Genomic DNA, 15,473 nt, shown 5'->3' with positions numbered 1-15,473 from the left:
AGGTTCGGAATTCAACATATGAATCTGGGGGGAAGGACACATGCAATCTACTACAGTCCCTAAGGTCACAAAGAATTGCACACCACTGAGCGACTGAGCACGTGCGCGCACACATGCACACACACACGCACACACATAAAATCAGTCCTTCCCAGGGGGACTATGTTACATCTGAGACTTCTTCACAGAAAAAGAGATGATATTTTTTTTCTCATTTTTCCCTACAAACAGTTCACCTAGCCAAATAACTGAGTGGAAGAAGGGGGTTGGGGAACAAATGATGTAGAATATTAGAAGAGTTGGGCTCCAAAATCACTGCAGATGGTGACTGCAGCCATGAAATTAAAAGACACTTGGTCGTTGGAAGGAAAGCTATGACCAACCTAGACAGCATATTAAAAAGCAGAGATAATACTTTGCCAACAAAGGTCCGTCTAGTTAAAGCTATGGTTTTTCTAGTAGTCATGTATGAATGTGAGTTGGACTATAAAGAAAGCTGAGTGCCGAAGAATTGATGCTCTTGAACTGTGGTGTTAGAGAAGACTCTTGAGAGTCCCTTGGACTGCAAGGAGATCCAACCAGTCCATCCTAAAGGAGATCAGTCCTAAATATTCATTGGAAGGACTGATGTTGAAGCTGAAACTCCAATACTTGGGCCACCTGATGTGAAGAACTGACTCCTTAGAAAAGACCCTGATGCTGGGAAAGATTGAGGGCAGGAGGAGAAGGGGGTGACGGAGGATGAGATGGCTGGATGGCATCACTGGCTCAATGGACATGAGTTTGAGTAAGCTCTGGGAGTTGGTGATGGACAGGGAGGCCTGGCGTGCTGCAGTCCATGGGGTTGCAAAGATTTGGACACGACTGAGTAACTGAACTGAACTGACCTGGGTTGTGAACCAACCTGAGGAGGTAGCGGTAGAAACGCAGAGGGAGGGTGAATCAGGATGACTTAGTTATGGACAGGAGAAGGGCAGAAGCGCTCCCCTGTAGAGGCTGGTTTTGTAGACACTCCAGCTACATAAACAGAGCCAGTGGCTACAAGCTGCAGGAAGGCGATTTCAGCTGAGTCACAGAAAGGCTTTTCTCATCTCACAGGCACCTCGTCCCTGAAGGTGGAGAAAAAGGCCCCTTTCCTCCCAGAGGGCTCTGTGGTCTGTAATCTGCTTTATATCCACCAGCAATGCAAGGCTGCTACAAGTCTGGTCACAAGAAAATATTCAGGTGGTAGGTACTGAGATGAGAAACTCAGGCACTGATTAAGTGACCTACAAGGGACCCTATGTCTAATTAGCAATTTATTTGGGTTAAAAACTAAAGACTTTGATTCGTAGCTCTAATGGTTATTCTGTCATTAGACAAAAACAACTACAGTTCCAACCACCATATATATGACTTCATTTGTAAGATATTGTGTTATTGTTCGCAGCTCATCTCTTTATTTTTAAGAATAAAATCAATTCCAATTTTTGAGACTCAAAAGCGTAGACAATAATACAATTCATCATAAACATAAGAAATAAAGACAAAATGAGATGAAAGTAAAGATAATAAAGGAATTAATCATAAATAAATATCCTAAAAATAATAATGGTTTCCTTCTAGGCTTTTCTATGCATATTGCTTATGTGAAAGAGATTATATTTGTCAACAATTTGTATTCTGCATTTTCCCCCATAATGTTATGAGGATTTGTTAATGTAATAACCAAAGTAATGAAAAAATATTATCTTATTCTTTCTCTATAGTTATTATTCATGTAAATCTCCACCCTTGGCTTTAATTTTTGGCTTATATTTTACCACTATTACCATGATTAATTTATAATTATGAAAGATATCTGTGGGCATAAGGGTAAAATTTCAAAATAGCATGGAAAAGTAATAGTAAAAATGCAAATTATTCCTCCTATCCATGGTCACCACCAAGACCAGCATCACCACACCCTCAGTCGCATCCTCAAAGGAAATCACTTGGGCGGTACTGCTTCTGGGTCTTCTGGCAGCTCCCTCTACAGTCTGGGTAAGAAGCTTAGCAAGAAGCTCACCTCTTTTTTTAAATTTATTTTATTGACATGCAGTCGACCTATAACATTGCGTTAATATCTGCTGTGCACAAAGTGACTCAGTCATACTTATGTATGTGTACGCCTGTTGGTTGCTCCAGTCCTGTCTGGCCCTTTGCAACCCCACGGACTGCAGCCTGCCAGGCTCCTCCGTCTGTGGAATTCTCCAGGCAACAATGCTGGAGTGGGCTGCCATGCCCTTCTCCAGGGAATCTTCTCCACCCAGGGGTCGAACGTCATCCCTTATGTCTCCTGCATTGCAGACTGCAGGCGGGTTCTTTATCACTAGCACCACCTGGGAAGCATCCACATTATATAAATAATGAGTATATATATATTTAAATATTTTTAAATATTTAAACATTATTTTTTAAATATTTAAACATTATTTTTAAAATATTCTTTTCCATTACGGTTTATCACAGGACACTGAACACAGCTCCCCGGTGCTACACAGTAGGATCTTATTGTTTGTCCCGTGTGTAATAGTCTGCGGCTGCTAATCTCAGACTCCCAATCCGTTCCCCTTCACCCTTCCTCCCCCTTGGCAACCACAAGTCTGTTCTCCGCGTGGGAGAGGCTGGTGTCATGCTTTCCCATACAAGTAAGCCCCTGGAGAAGGGAATGGCAACCGGCTCCAGTATCCTTGCCCGGAGAATCCCATGGACAGAGGAGCCTGGCAGGCTACAGTCCACGGGGTCCCAACGAGTCGGACGCGACCGAGCGACTGTCACTCACTCAGACAAGTAAGCTGCGGGCCTGGCAGGAGGTAGCGTCACTTGCAGAATGTTCCTTCTCTCCCACGGTCCACTGTGCCCCGGTGTCAGCCGGAGGCGACAGCCTCAGCTCTCCCGGTGGGAGACAGGAGGGTGGGCTTCACACGAATTGCCTGGCACCCCTTCCACAAATCAGTCGCTTCGTTCATCTGTGGTTTCTCTCTGTAGCTGCTCCACCGCCAGCATGTAGCGACTAGAGTGCCTCCCTAGTGGATGGGTCTCTGTAGGCTGAAAGCGTCTTTTACGGATACCATGACTTCCTCTTCGAGGATATATTATTATTTGTCCATGTGATCCCATCCTCTTTCTTAGAGGAATTTCTCAAAAGTTTCATCTGCTGCTTCTCTCTTGGCTTTTCAGCCGCTTATAACCACAGCCCCTTTTTATGTCTTTACTCTTACGTTAAGTTTTGAGGGAAGAGAGACTTCACTATATAAGCTTTGTCCACCGCTGTGAAACAGAACCTGAAATATTATTTGAATGAATGATCATTTTGGTGCTGTCATCAACATTTCTTCCTAGGAGAGATAGTTATTTCTAGCTTTCCAGTGTTATAAACAACACAGCAATAATTTTTAATGAGCTCAAACATTCTCCCATATTTTAGAACATCTTGACTGTGTCTTTTCCACAATTTTTCTAAAGAATGTACTTGATATGTTAGCATATTAAAAGCACATGAAATTTGTTGCATCTTACCAGATTTTTGTTTTCCTGTTATTCTCGCTATAGACTTTAAATGTATATTTTACATAGTTTGTTGATTAGACAATTAGAATCTAAAGAGTATGTTTTCCTCCTACTCATTTTATTGCTTTATTCTGAGGAAGTGGTTCTTTATTAAGATGATAGGCAATTATCCCTGTTTTTCTTCATTTTTATGGTGCAATATTCTTTTGTTTTTATATTTAGCTAGTTAAATATATCTGGAATTAAGTTTAGGATATGATATGTGCTGAGAATATTGATTTATACAATAAATGACATTGAGGAAAATAGCTAGGTACCTGAAAAAAAAATGGACCATTCCTTATTCTACTAGTCGGTGATATTTGTAATGCATATTAATTTCTTTCCATAAATATCTTTTAATAAAATCTGTAGAATAACAAATAAAAATTTAGAATGTCTGTCTGTGAAGATGAACTCGATTTCCACATGAAATACAGATAATTTGCACGGAAGTGACAGATTTGCAGGTTTAAACAAGACTCCTGACAACATCTCTGGCCTGATTTGCATTGAGAAAGCCCTACAAGTGACCTCACATTTCCCTTGTTCCGACTGAGGGTGGACTACAGGGACTTTACGTAGTCTCTTTTGCTGAAGCACCACTAGGGTGCCTTGGGATTTTTATGTCAGAAAGGCTAATTCTGGGGGTGAAGCAATGTCGATTTTGATTTAAAACTCATCTTCATGAGGCATTTTGATTTAGGATTCTGTATTTTACATCCTTCCATGGTGCATCTTCATTAACATTTAGCAAGGCATGTGACGATCTTTTCCCTGCTTCTAAAAAAAATCTAAGTCTTTGTTTCAGTGCATTGAATCGTTCCTCTTCACTCTCTGGCCCAATCTTTGTTTTTAAAAAAATTTTTAAATAAAAAAATTTCTTTTGGCTGCACCTTGTGGCACGTGGAAATCTTACTTTCCTGACCAGGGACTGAACCTGTGCCCTGTACATTGGAAGGTAGACTCTTAACCACTGGACCTCCAGGGAAGTCCCCTCCACCCCCCACACCCAATTTTTAAAAAGTGACCTCAGCCCTCAGAAGAACTGAGCTGGCTGGAAAAGTCTAATCAAACTGGGATAAACCAAACAGTCCTCTCTGGAAGACAGACAGAATCAATAGACCAAACAGTTCCCTCGGGAAGACAAACAGAATCAATACCATAGTTGCTGTTTCACGAGCATTTTGCTGAGTAGGAGGACACGATGTATAGAAAGAGGAGACAGTGTCAGTGGAGGGTCCGGGGGAAGAAGAGGCGGGATAGTCAAAGCTTAGTCTTTCAGATGAGGCTCTGCACTGGGCGGCAGGAAAGATACCTCGAGAGCAGTGTCCCATCCACGTGTGGGCATGCTCAGTCACTTAGGCACGTCTGACTCTCTGCGACCCCATGGACTGCAGCCCGCCAGGCTCCTCTGTCCACGGGATTCCCCAGGCAAGAATACTGGAGTGGGTTGCCATGCCCTCCTCCAGGGCATCTTTCCAACCTAGGGATCGAACCTGCGTTTCCAGAATTACAGACAGATTCTTTACCACTGAGCCACTGGGAAGCCCCCCGCCCCAACCATCCACGTGGTGGTGAATCAAATCTCTCTCTGACCTCAACCGCTTCTGGAGGTCATCAACCCCCTATATATAGTCGGCACACTCACTCTAACCATGCACAACAGAGTCCAGTGCCAACCGATGCTGCAAACTCTTCTCATTCATGAAACTGAAGAATTCACATAAAGAATCGTTGGCTGGAACCGGGAAGAGGATCAGCAGAAACACGTCAGTTACACAAGCATCAAAATGGCCTTTACGCATCTCAACAGAAATGTGACATTCACATCACAGGTTTGTGCCCTGAAGAGAAGAGCCCTCCTCTCCGCATCTGTGAAATGAGGGATCCAGACACATAACCTCAAAGGTTCCTGTGACTTTGCACATCCAGACCTCGGCGGTCCATTTCCCATCACGGCTCAAAGGCAGCCTTCCCAAGAGGGTAAATGTGCCACCTTCGTCCAGCAGAGGGGCCCCAAGGAAGTTACACGGAGAACCACCCATGGGCCACACGGAGGAGGTGACTGCGGGGACTGGCTGTGCCCTGCCCCTCTCTGCCCTTCCTCCCCTTGCTGCATTCTCTTAGACACCTGACTCCAGGGCTGCACTGGTTTTCCGAACCAGAGAAGACTGACTTTGTCCACATAATCCATCTAAGATGCTGCACCTCTTGGATTGCAAGGAGATCCAACCAGTCCATCCTAAAGGAGATCAGTCCTGGGTGTTCATTGGTAGGACTGATGTTGAAGCTGAAACTCTAATATTTTGTCCACCTGATGGGAAGAGCTGATTCATTTGAAGAGACCCAGATGCTGGGAAAGATGGAGGGTGGGAGGAGAAGGGGACGACAGAGGATGAGATGGTTGGATGGCATCACCGACTCAATGGACATGGGTTTGGGTGGACTCCAGGAGTTGGTGATGGACAGGGAGGCCTGGGGTGCTACGGTTCATGGGGCCGCAAAGAGTCAGACACAACTGAGCGACTGAACTGAACCGAACTAACACAACACTGGAAATCAACTATACTTCAATAAAATACTTAAAAAAAAAAAAAAAAAGAGAGAGGCAGATATTTGGATTATTTTGGAGAAAAAAATAGGAGGGAGAAAAGACATACTGAGAAAAAGTCAGCTAATTCCATTTAAATTTCTACTCTTTCTGGGATAAGCACTACAGTAGTGGCAAATGGCTTTGTTCTCCAATAGCCCAGTGTGTGTGTATATATATATATTTTGTTTTTTTTTTTCCTTTTTACATTTTTTATTGGAGTATAGTTGATTTATAATTTTGTGTTAGTTTCAAGTGTATAAGAGAGTGAATCAGTTATACATATAAATATATCCACTCTTTAAGGAATCTTTTCCCATATAGGCCATTTCAGAGTATTGAGTAGAGTTCCCTCTGCTATAGAGCAGGTTCTTATTAGCTATCTATTTTCTTTGTGGTAGTGTGCAACTAAATATACTTTCAACACTTTTTTCCCTGTTGCCTCATATTCCAATGGCATTGTTTTGGCCACTGTTCTTGACTGTGTATCAGAATCACTATATTAGGGCTGAAATAAAAATAGGTGTGTGTCTGTGTGTGCGTGCTCAGTCGTGTCTGACTCTTTGTGACCCCATAGACTGTAGCCCACCAGGCTCCTCTGTCCATGGAATTTTCCAGGGAAGAATACCGGACTGGGTTGTCACTTCCTTCTTCAGAGGATCTTCCCAGCTCAGGGATCAAATCTCCATCTCTAGCGTCTCCTGCACCGGGAGGCAGGTTCTTTACCACTAGTGCCACCTGGCATAGGAAAATGCATTTACTCTAGCTAAAATTTTTTTTTTTTTTTTTGGCACAGCTTGAAGGATCTTAGTTCCCTGACCAGGAATTGAACCTGAGCCCTCGGCAGTGAAAGCGCCGAGTTCTAACCACTGGGAAACCCAAGACTCCACCCCCTCCCATCTAGAAGTGTATATCACTTATTAAAAACTGCATGACCCATGGAGGGGCTGGTTAAGCCTATGTCTGATAGTCTTACCATCTCTGAGTTCTCTTCCAACTCTGAAATCCCGAGTCACCTGTCAACACCAAACATGAGCTGCCGTGAACAATCATGATTTTTCAGTCGTTCGCTGAAATCAAAGTGTCACGCAGACACGGCTTCGCAGCTGTGAGATGATGAGCATGGGGCTTGTCTAGCTGATGTCACGCTGAACACCAAGTCAGTGAACTTTGTCTGAAGTTTCAGCTTGAGCTACCTGTGAAGGGAACCCAGGTCCCCTTGAGACACCAAGCATTTTCCTCCTGAGTTGGACTGGGATTTCTTTTTATCAGCCATTCCTTAAGGCCCTGGAGATTTCCTCCAGAATGCAAATGTGTGCCCTTGGTGAGAAGAGACTGAATAGTCATAGCTACTAATCTGTGTACGGATGTGAGAGTTGGACTATAAAGAAGGCTGAGCGCCGAAGAATGGATGCTTTCGAATTGTGGTGTTGGAGAAGACTCTTGAGAGTCCCTTGGACTGCAAGGAGATCAAACCAGTCCATCCTAAAATAAATCAATCCTGAATATTCACTGGAAGGACTGATGCTGAAGCTGAAGCTCCAATACTTTGGCCACCTGATGAGAAGAACTGACTCATTCCCTGATGCTGGGAAAGACTGAGGGCAAAAGGAGCAGGGGACGACTGAGGATGAGATGGTTGGATGGCATCACCGACTCAATGAACATGAGTGTGAACAAACTCCGGGAGAGAGTGGAGGACAGGGAAGCCTGGTGTGCTGCAGTTCACGGGGTTTAAAAGAGTCGGACATGATTTAGCAACTGAACAACAAAAACAGCCCATGAACAAAGCCTTTATTTGAAGGGCTGTCTTAGAAAGCTTTCACATCAAGGAACTCATTTGATCCTTACGACAGCCCTGAGGAGAAGGCCAAGAGGAAGGATCACATATTTGCAAGAGATGAGAAAGTGCGGCTCAGAGAGCTTACCTGGCTTGGCAAAGAGCATCCTCAGAAGGGAACAGATCCCAGTCCAGAAGGCAGGCTTCTGGGGCCGGCCCAGGCTCTCCTCACTGTATGTGAGTTTATCACTGGTCTTGGGTCCCCAAGCTGGAAACCTCACGGCCATTCCCACATCAACTCAGGGGCTGGAGGATCCTTCTAACTCAAATATCCTCAGAAGGAGCCGTGAGAGGAGGAGCAGAAAGAGAAGGCAGCCACTGAGAGACACAGACCGTGGACTGTTGGAGAGCGGGAGGCGTCAGGCCACACTCAGTGACCTAGTCACGCATCAGCACTTTCTGAACCTCTGCTCCATAGGCACTTTGCTAGGTGATGCACACGCGCGGGACAGACAAGTGTGTGTGTCACTCACGCAGCATGTCTGACTCTCTACGACCCCATGGAATGCAGCCCGCCAGGCTCCTCTGCCCATGGGACTCTCCAGGCAAGGATTCTGGAGTGGGTTGCCGTGCCCTCCTCCAGGGGATCCTCCGACCCAGGGATCGAACCCAAGTCTCCTGCGTCTCCTGCACTGGCAGGCGGATTCTTTACCAGTAGCACAGGGACGGGGGAGGGGGGAGGTTCTGAGCCCCTAGAGAGCAGAGCTGACACAAAGGGAAGAGGAAGGATGGAGACACTGTTTATTTATTTATTTATTTATTTTTAATTTTTTTTTTGAGATGCTGTTTAGAATACCGTCTGCTTCCTGCCTGGAGTCGCCTGTTGGAACTCCTCTCCCTAAGGTGGGGGGTGGTAATAATATTTCTCTCGTCTCAGGCCACCTTACTGCTGTCCAGGGCAACAGATTTTTCTCTCACACTTCGTCCTGCTCCCACAGCTTCCAGGGAGAAGCTGCCTTCAAGCCAGAGCATCGATCCGCACTTACAGAGGAACCGACGTGGGCGTCTGGAAATGAAGCACAGCCTGGGGCAGAGGTGTTTGGCTTTGGCACACAGCCGTCTCCCCTGAGCTGGGGGCATCCAGATTAAAATACATGCTCCGTCTCAGAGCGTTTAAGGAATAATTCATCACCTGCATTCCCCCTAAACATGGCTAAACCCTCAAATAAGCAATATTTCCTTGTTATTTATAAACTTTCAGAAAAAAAAGGGAGAGCTCCAGAAAGCAAGCGGGATTAAAGCCTTGGCTGCTCTGTTTCTACACTACGCCTGCATCCGTACGTGTTCCTAAAATGGACATCAAATCTCCTAAACCTGTAAACTCTCCCTCCATTATTTTTTAAGGTAAGTTTCCAAAAGAATTTCAGTTTTCTAAATGCTACCTGGGTCATGTCAGTTCCTGCTTAAAGAGACGGGAGGAGAAGTCTGCAATTTTATTCAGATTTCTAGCAAAAAAGATGGAACTAAAAAGGCTGTGTAGGGGTCATCAGTTAAATCCCATTTAATAATCATAAGTCTAATTTCTAACACATTTGGATAAATCAAATTTCCACCAGAGTATTTATTTATGTTCAAAGAAAACTTTCTCTCATTTCTATTTAATCTTTCTCCTGTTTCTCCCATCTTTACCCTGAAACTAGGTCAGTTCCTGCCCCGGGACCACCACCAGAACAACGAGGAATGATCATTCTTAAAGGACCATGAGAGTCAAACCCACGGAGGTGCAACAAAGACGCTTGCTCCCCGAAATCCCCTGCACACCGTCTGCAACAGCCAGGACCCGGAAGCAGCCTCGATGGCCATCAGCACATGAATGGATAAAGCAGCTGTGGCACACGCATACAACGGATGTTACTCCGCCATAAAAAGGGGAAATTTGAGTCAACTGAACTGAGGTGGACAAATCTAGAGCTTGTCACACAGAGTGAAGTCAGAAAGAGAAGAACAAATATTGCATATGAATGCATGTACATGGGACCTAGAAAAATGGCGCTGATGAACCTACTTGCAGGAAGGGAATAGAGACACAGATGTAGAAAATGGACTGGTTGACCCGGAGGGGAAGGAGAGGGTAGGATGGACTGAGAGAGTAGCTTTGAAATATACAGGCTACCATGGGCAACGCAGAGAGCTAATGGGAAACTGCTGTACAGCATAGGGACCTCAGCCTGATGCTCTGTGACGACCTAGAGCGGTGGGAAGGGGTGCGGGAGGGAGGCGGGAGGCTGGCTCGAGAGAGAGGGGACACACGTGTACATACAGCTGGCCCATGTTGTCACGCAGCAGAAACCATCACAACACTGTAAGGCAACTGTCCTCCAGTTAAAAATACAGACCACACGTAGAAAGCATGTATTTTATAAGGAAAGGAATATTTAAAAGAACAGATTGGTGGCTGCCACCAGAGGTGAGGGCAGGGAGGGGTGGGGGTGGTCCAAATGGGTGAAAGGGGCCAAAAGTTACAAACCTCCAGTTACAAGATCCATAAGCCCTGGGGACATGATGCCTGGCCTGGTGACCACTATTAACAACACTGGACGGCTGTGCTTGAAAATATGTGAAAGTTTCCAAAAGAGAAGATCTTTAAACCCTCATCACAAGGAGAAAGGTGTGTAACTGTGTGTGGTGATTCAGTTCAGCTCAGCTCAGCTGCTCAGTCGCGTCCGACTCTTTGGGACCCCATGAACCGCAGCACGCCAGGCCTCCCTGTCCGTCACCAACTCCCGGAGTTCAACTCAAACTCATGTCCATTGAGTCGGTGATGCCATCCAACCATCTCATCCTCTGTTGTCCCTTTCTCCTCCTGCCCTCAATCTTTCTCAGGATCGGGGTCTCTTCAAATGAGTCAGCTCTTCACATCAGGTGGCCAAAGTATTGGAGTTTCAGCTTCAGCATCAGTCCTTCCAATGAACACCCAGGACTGATCTCCTTTAGGATGGACTGGTTGGATCTCCTTGCAGTCCAAGGGACTCTCAAGAGTCTTCGCCAACACCACAGTTCAAAAGCATCAATTCTTCGGCGCTCAGCTTTCTTTATAATCCAACTCTCACATCCACACATGACCACTGGAAAAACCATAGCCTTGACTAGATGGACCTTTGTTGACAAAGTAATGTCTCTGCTTTTCAATATGCTATCTACGTTGGTCATAACTTTCCTTCCAAGGAGAAAGCGTCTTTTAATTTCATGGCTGCAATCACCATCTGCAGTGATTTTGGAGCCCAGAAAAATAAAGTCTGACACTGTTTCCACTGCTTCCCCATCTATTTGCCATGAAGTGATGGGACCAGATGCCATGATCTTCATTTTCTGAATGTTGAACTTTAAGCCAACTTTTTCACTCTCCTCCTTTACTTTCATCAAGAAGCTCTTTAGTTCTTCTTTACTTTCTGCCATAAGGGTGGTGTCGTCTGCATATCTGAGGTTAATGATATTTCTCCTAGCAATCTTGACTCCAGCTTGTATTTCTTCCAGCCCAGCGTTTCTCATGATGTACTCTGCATAGAAGTTAAATAAGCAGGGTGACAATATACAGCCTTGACGTACTCCTTTTCCTATTTGGAACCAGTCTGTTGTTCCATGTCCAGTTCTAACTGTTGCTTGGTGATAGGTGTTAATTAAACTTATTGTGGTGATCATTTTGCTATATATACAAACATTGAATCATTATGTTATACACCCAGATCCAACATAATGTTATATGTCTACGTCTCAATATTAAAAATACATAGTAGTACAAAATACTCCAAAAGTAAAAATTAATCTAAAACCAAATTAAGTTGATAGACAATAAAAAATATGCAAATTATATATTTTATCAAGTTTAAAATGTCATCAATTGTAAGACAAACTATTACTTTATGTATAACTAAGAAAGAAACAGCATTTTGAGATGTAAAATCTGAAATACTCGTATTCTCTTGTGTTTATTTTATTAAAATAATACTTTAGATTTATTTGTACATAATTATTTATCATATGGCCTTCCCTGATGGCTCAGGTGGTAAACAATTCACTTGCAATGTATCATGCTCATCAATAATTAAGAATAAAATAACCTAAATTGGATATTTCTCTAAAAATGACATCCACATGGCCAACAGGCAGATGTAACAATGCTTGTCATCGCTAATTATTAGAAGAAAGCAAATCAAAGCTACAAAGAGGTATCACTTCACACTGGTCAGAATGGTCCTCATTAGAAAGACACACTGGAGAAAGCAGAAGCCTCCTACACTGTTGGTGGGAATGTAAATTGGTGCAGCCACTGTGAAGAACAGTACAGAGGTTCCTTAAAAAACTAAGAGTAGAGGTATCAGATAAGCCAGTGATCACACCCCGGGTATATATCCAGAGAAAACTCTAGTTAGAAAAGATCCGTGCACCCGATGTTCACAGCGGCGTTGTTTACAATAACAAGACAAGAAAGCAACCTAAGTGTCCATCGACAGCTGAATGAATAAAGAATGTAAGGTATATGTACATATATAATGGGATACTACCCAGCCATGAAAAAGAATAGGATAATGCCCTTTGCAGCAAGAGGGATGGACCTGGAGATTGTCATACTGAATGAAGTAAGTCAGAGAAAGACAGCTATCACAAGATATATCACTCATATAGTCAAATCTAAAAATGATATAAATGAACTTATTTACAAAACAAACACAGACATATAAAAACAAACTTATGGTTACCAAAGGGGAAATAAGGGGATAAATTAGATCATGGGATTAACAGACACATACTATTGTATATAAGATAGATAAGCAAGGACCTAGTGTATGCCACAGGAAGCTATATTCAATATCTTATAATAATCTAGAATAGAAAAAACATTGAAAAAGCACATATATGTACTTTATACACACGCTACTGTGTACACCTGAAAATAACCCAGCAGAATAAATCAACTATATGTCAATAAAAACAGAATGAACTAAGCCAGTTAAGACATTCCTAAAACGTCTTCATATTCAGGACTGACTCTTCTGAATCACTTTCCAAAGCAAATCACATCAATTTTTTTCCCCTGCACAACATCACCCTCGGTGCCCCAAAGCCTCAGTCTCCCTGCTGTTCCTAGGTTCTCCTTGAAGCCTCTGAACCTGTGCTGTAACTTCTGATGTGAGTGGACCCGTAACGGCCACAACCTCAGCACCTTCCCCTGACCCCAGAGCCAGTGACGACGTATCCCAGTGTTACTTAGAGATGCCAACAGGTGGGACATAATCTCTGCCCTAGAAGTGATGAATGATGGCATTTTGGAAAACAGAACATGCAGAACCAGGTCAGAAAGCTCAGGAACGCTAGAGAGCATGGTACATTTTCCAATCGCGTGGACGGCAAGGCTCCCTGGAACAGCAACCTCTGAGCAGAAACTTGGACTTGCCGGGGAGGGAGAAAGGCACACTGATATCCGGATGAAGCGTTTGCCTCCGGTGGGAACAGCGTAAGAGCATCCCAGGTTGAGGAGTGCCGGTGCGAGAACATCCCAGGGCTGACGTCCCTGGAATGAGCAGGCCAGCAGGGAGAGGTGAGAGATCAAGGCCTCGGTGGCCAGAAACGCTCTGAGGCTGCGCTTGGGTCTGGGTTACCCTGAGTGAAACCTCGTTGTCCCCTGTCCTTACAGGTTTCTGAGCGCACCTGTGAGACGACCCAACGTCTGTCTTTCCAGGACCACTCTGCCCACCCTGCTGGGCATGACAGGGGACAGGGAGGGACGCAGACTGGTCTCGAGGTCCTGCAGTGATGGGCAGGAGACGGTGGCTGAGACTATGTATGTCTGATGTATGTATGTCTGGATGCATTTTGAACGGAGAGCCAGTAGGGCTTCCTCTCCTGTTGAAATACTTCCTTCCAATTAGTTAGAAGAAACATGGGGAGCAGGGCTTCTTATTCAGTTTTAGAAGCTTTGTTGTTATTCCGTCACTCAGTCGTGTCTGACTCTTTGTGACCCGGTGGACTGCAGCACGTCAGGCTTTCCTGTCCTTCACCATCTCCCAGAACTCGCTCAGACTCATATCTATTGAGTCAGTGATGCCATCTATCCATCTTGTCCTCTGTCGTCCCCTTCTCCTTCTGCCTTCAACCTTTCCCAGCATTGGGGTCTTCTCTAATAAGTCGGTTCATAGCACCAGGTGGCCAAAGTACTGGAGCTTCAGCTTCAGCATCAGTTCTTCCAATGAATACTCAGGACTGATTTTCTTTTGGATTGAGTGGTTTAATCTCCTTGCTATCCAAGGGATTCTCGAAAATCTTCTCCAACACCACAATTCAAAAGCATCAGTTCTTTGGTGCTCAACCTTCCTTATGGTCCAACCATAAAGTTTTAAAAGTTTATAAAACTTCTTATAAATTTTCAAGCATTAAAACCTAATTTCATCTTCAGAAATAAGATTTACAATTTCCTTTTCCTACACATTTTCTGAGCAGGCAGGGAATGGCAGGTAGCACCATCAGAGAGAGAAAATTTCAGTGCATTTTAAAGCATCAATAATTGAGTCAAGGAATGTAATAACTTGTGCAGAAGGAAGGATAATCAGATGTCATGCTTTGGGCCAGCGTAGAAGCTGATTTCAGAAATCAGCCAGAAGTCACTATTTTTGTTTGTTTGTCTTTTCTTTCTTAGCGTCTGTCAAATTTCTGGAGAACAGACAGGATTCTTAAGTGGAAGCATTAACCATATCAGCACCTCAGTACCATGTTGGCATCTCAGCAATGAACCCGCTAAATAAAGCCCAGGATGACTCATTCCAAGAAGAATTCCCCACCCATGTGCACTGGAGGTTTTGACCTTGGGCCTGGAGTTCCCATGATGACTTGCACCTCACTGGACCCTCGCTGCGGCCTCTGTGCTGGGGGTTTCCCCCGGGTCCTGGGTGAGGTGCTGGTGGATCAGGTATATGCAGGCCAGTCCCTGATGGAAAAGACCCTGATTTTGGAAAGACTGAAGGCAGGAGGAGAAGGCGATGACAGAGGATGAGATGGTTGGATGGCATCACTGATGCAATGGAACGAGTTTGAGCAGACCCCAGGAGACGGTGAAGGACAGGGAAGCCTGGTGTGTTGCAGTCCACGGGGCTGCAAAGAGTTGGACACGACGGAGTGACTGAGCCACAACAGCAAGGCCAGTCCCATTTCAATCCTGTAGCCCCCGAGTTGCCTCCTGCAGATCCGAGTGTCAATGTTATGAAGCAGGTCAAAAAAAACCTGACCTTAGGCAGGTCACTTGAATTTTCCCTGAAACTGCTCCTTCTAGGGATGTGAAAATCAATACCTGACCTTTCTTCCTTCCAGAGTTTTGGAAAATAAATTGACATGCTAGATGTGTGAAAAAAAAGGATTGGGGTAAAAAATGTCTGATAACCTTCCTGGCCGGCCTAAGGTCAGAAGCTGACCCAAAGTTTCCCAGAATGCAATGCACATTTTTGTTTGTTTCTATACCTGCCTTTTATAAAAATTTATGCA

Source organism: Budorcas taxicolor, chromosome 4, assembly GCF_023091745.1.
Source record: "Budorcas taxicolor isolate Tak-1 chromosome 4, Takin1.1, whole genome shotgun sequence".
In the NCBI taxonomy this organism is placed as follows: domain Eukaryota; kingdom Metazoa; phylum Chordata; class Mammalia; order Artiodactyla; family Bovidae; genus Budorcas; species Budorcas taxicolor.
This window is presented reverse-complemented; position numbering follows the sequence as displayed.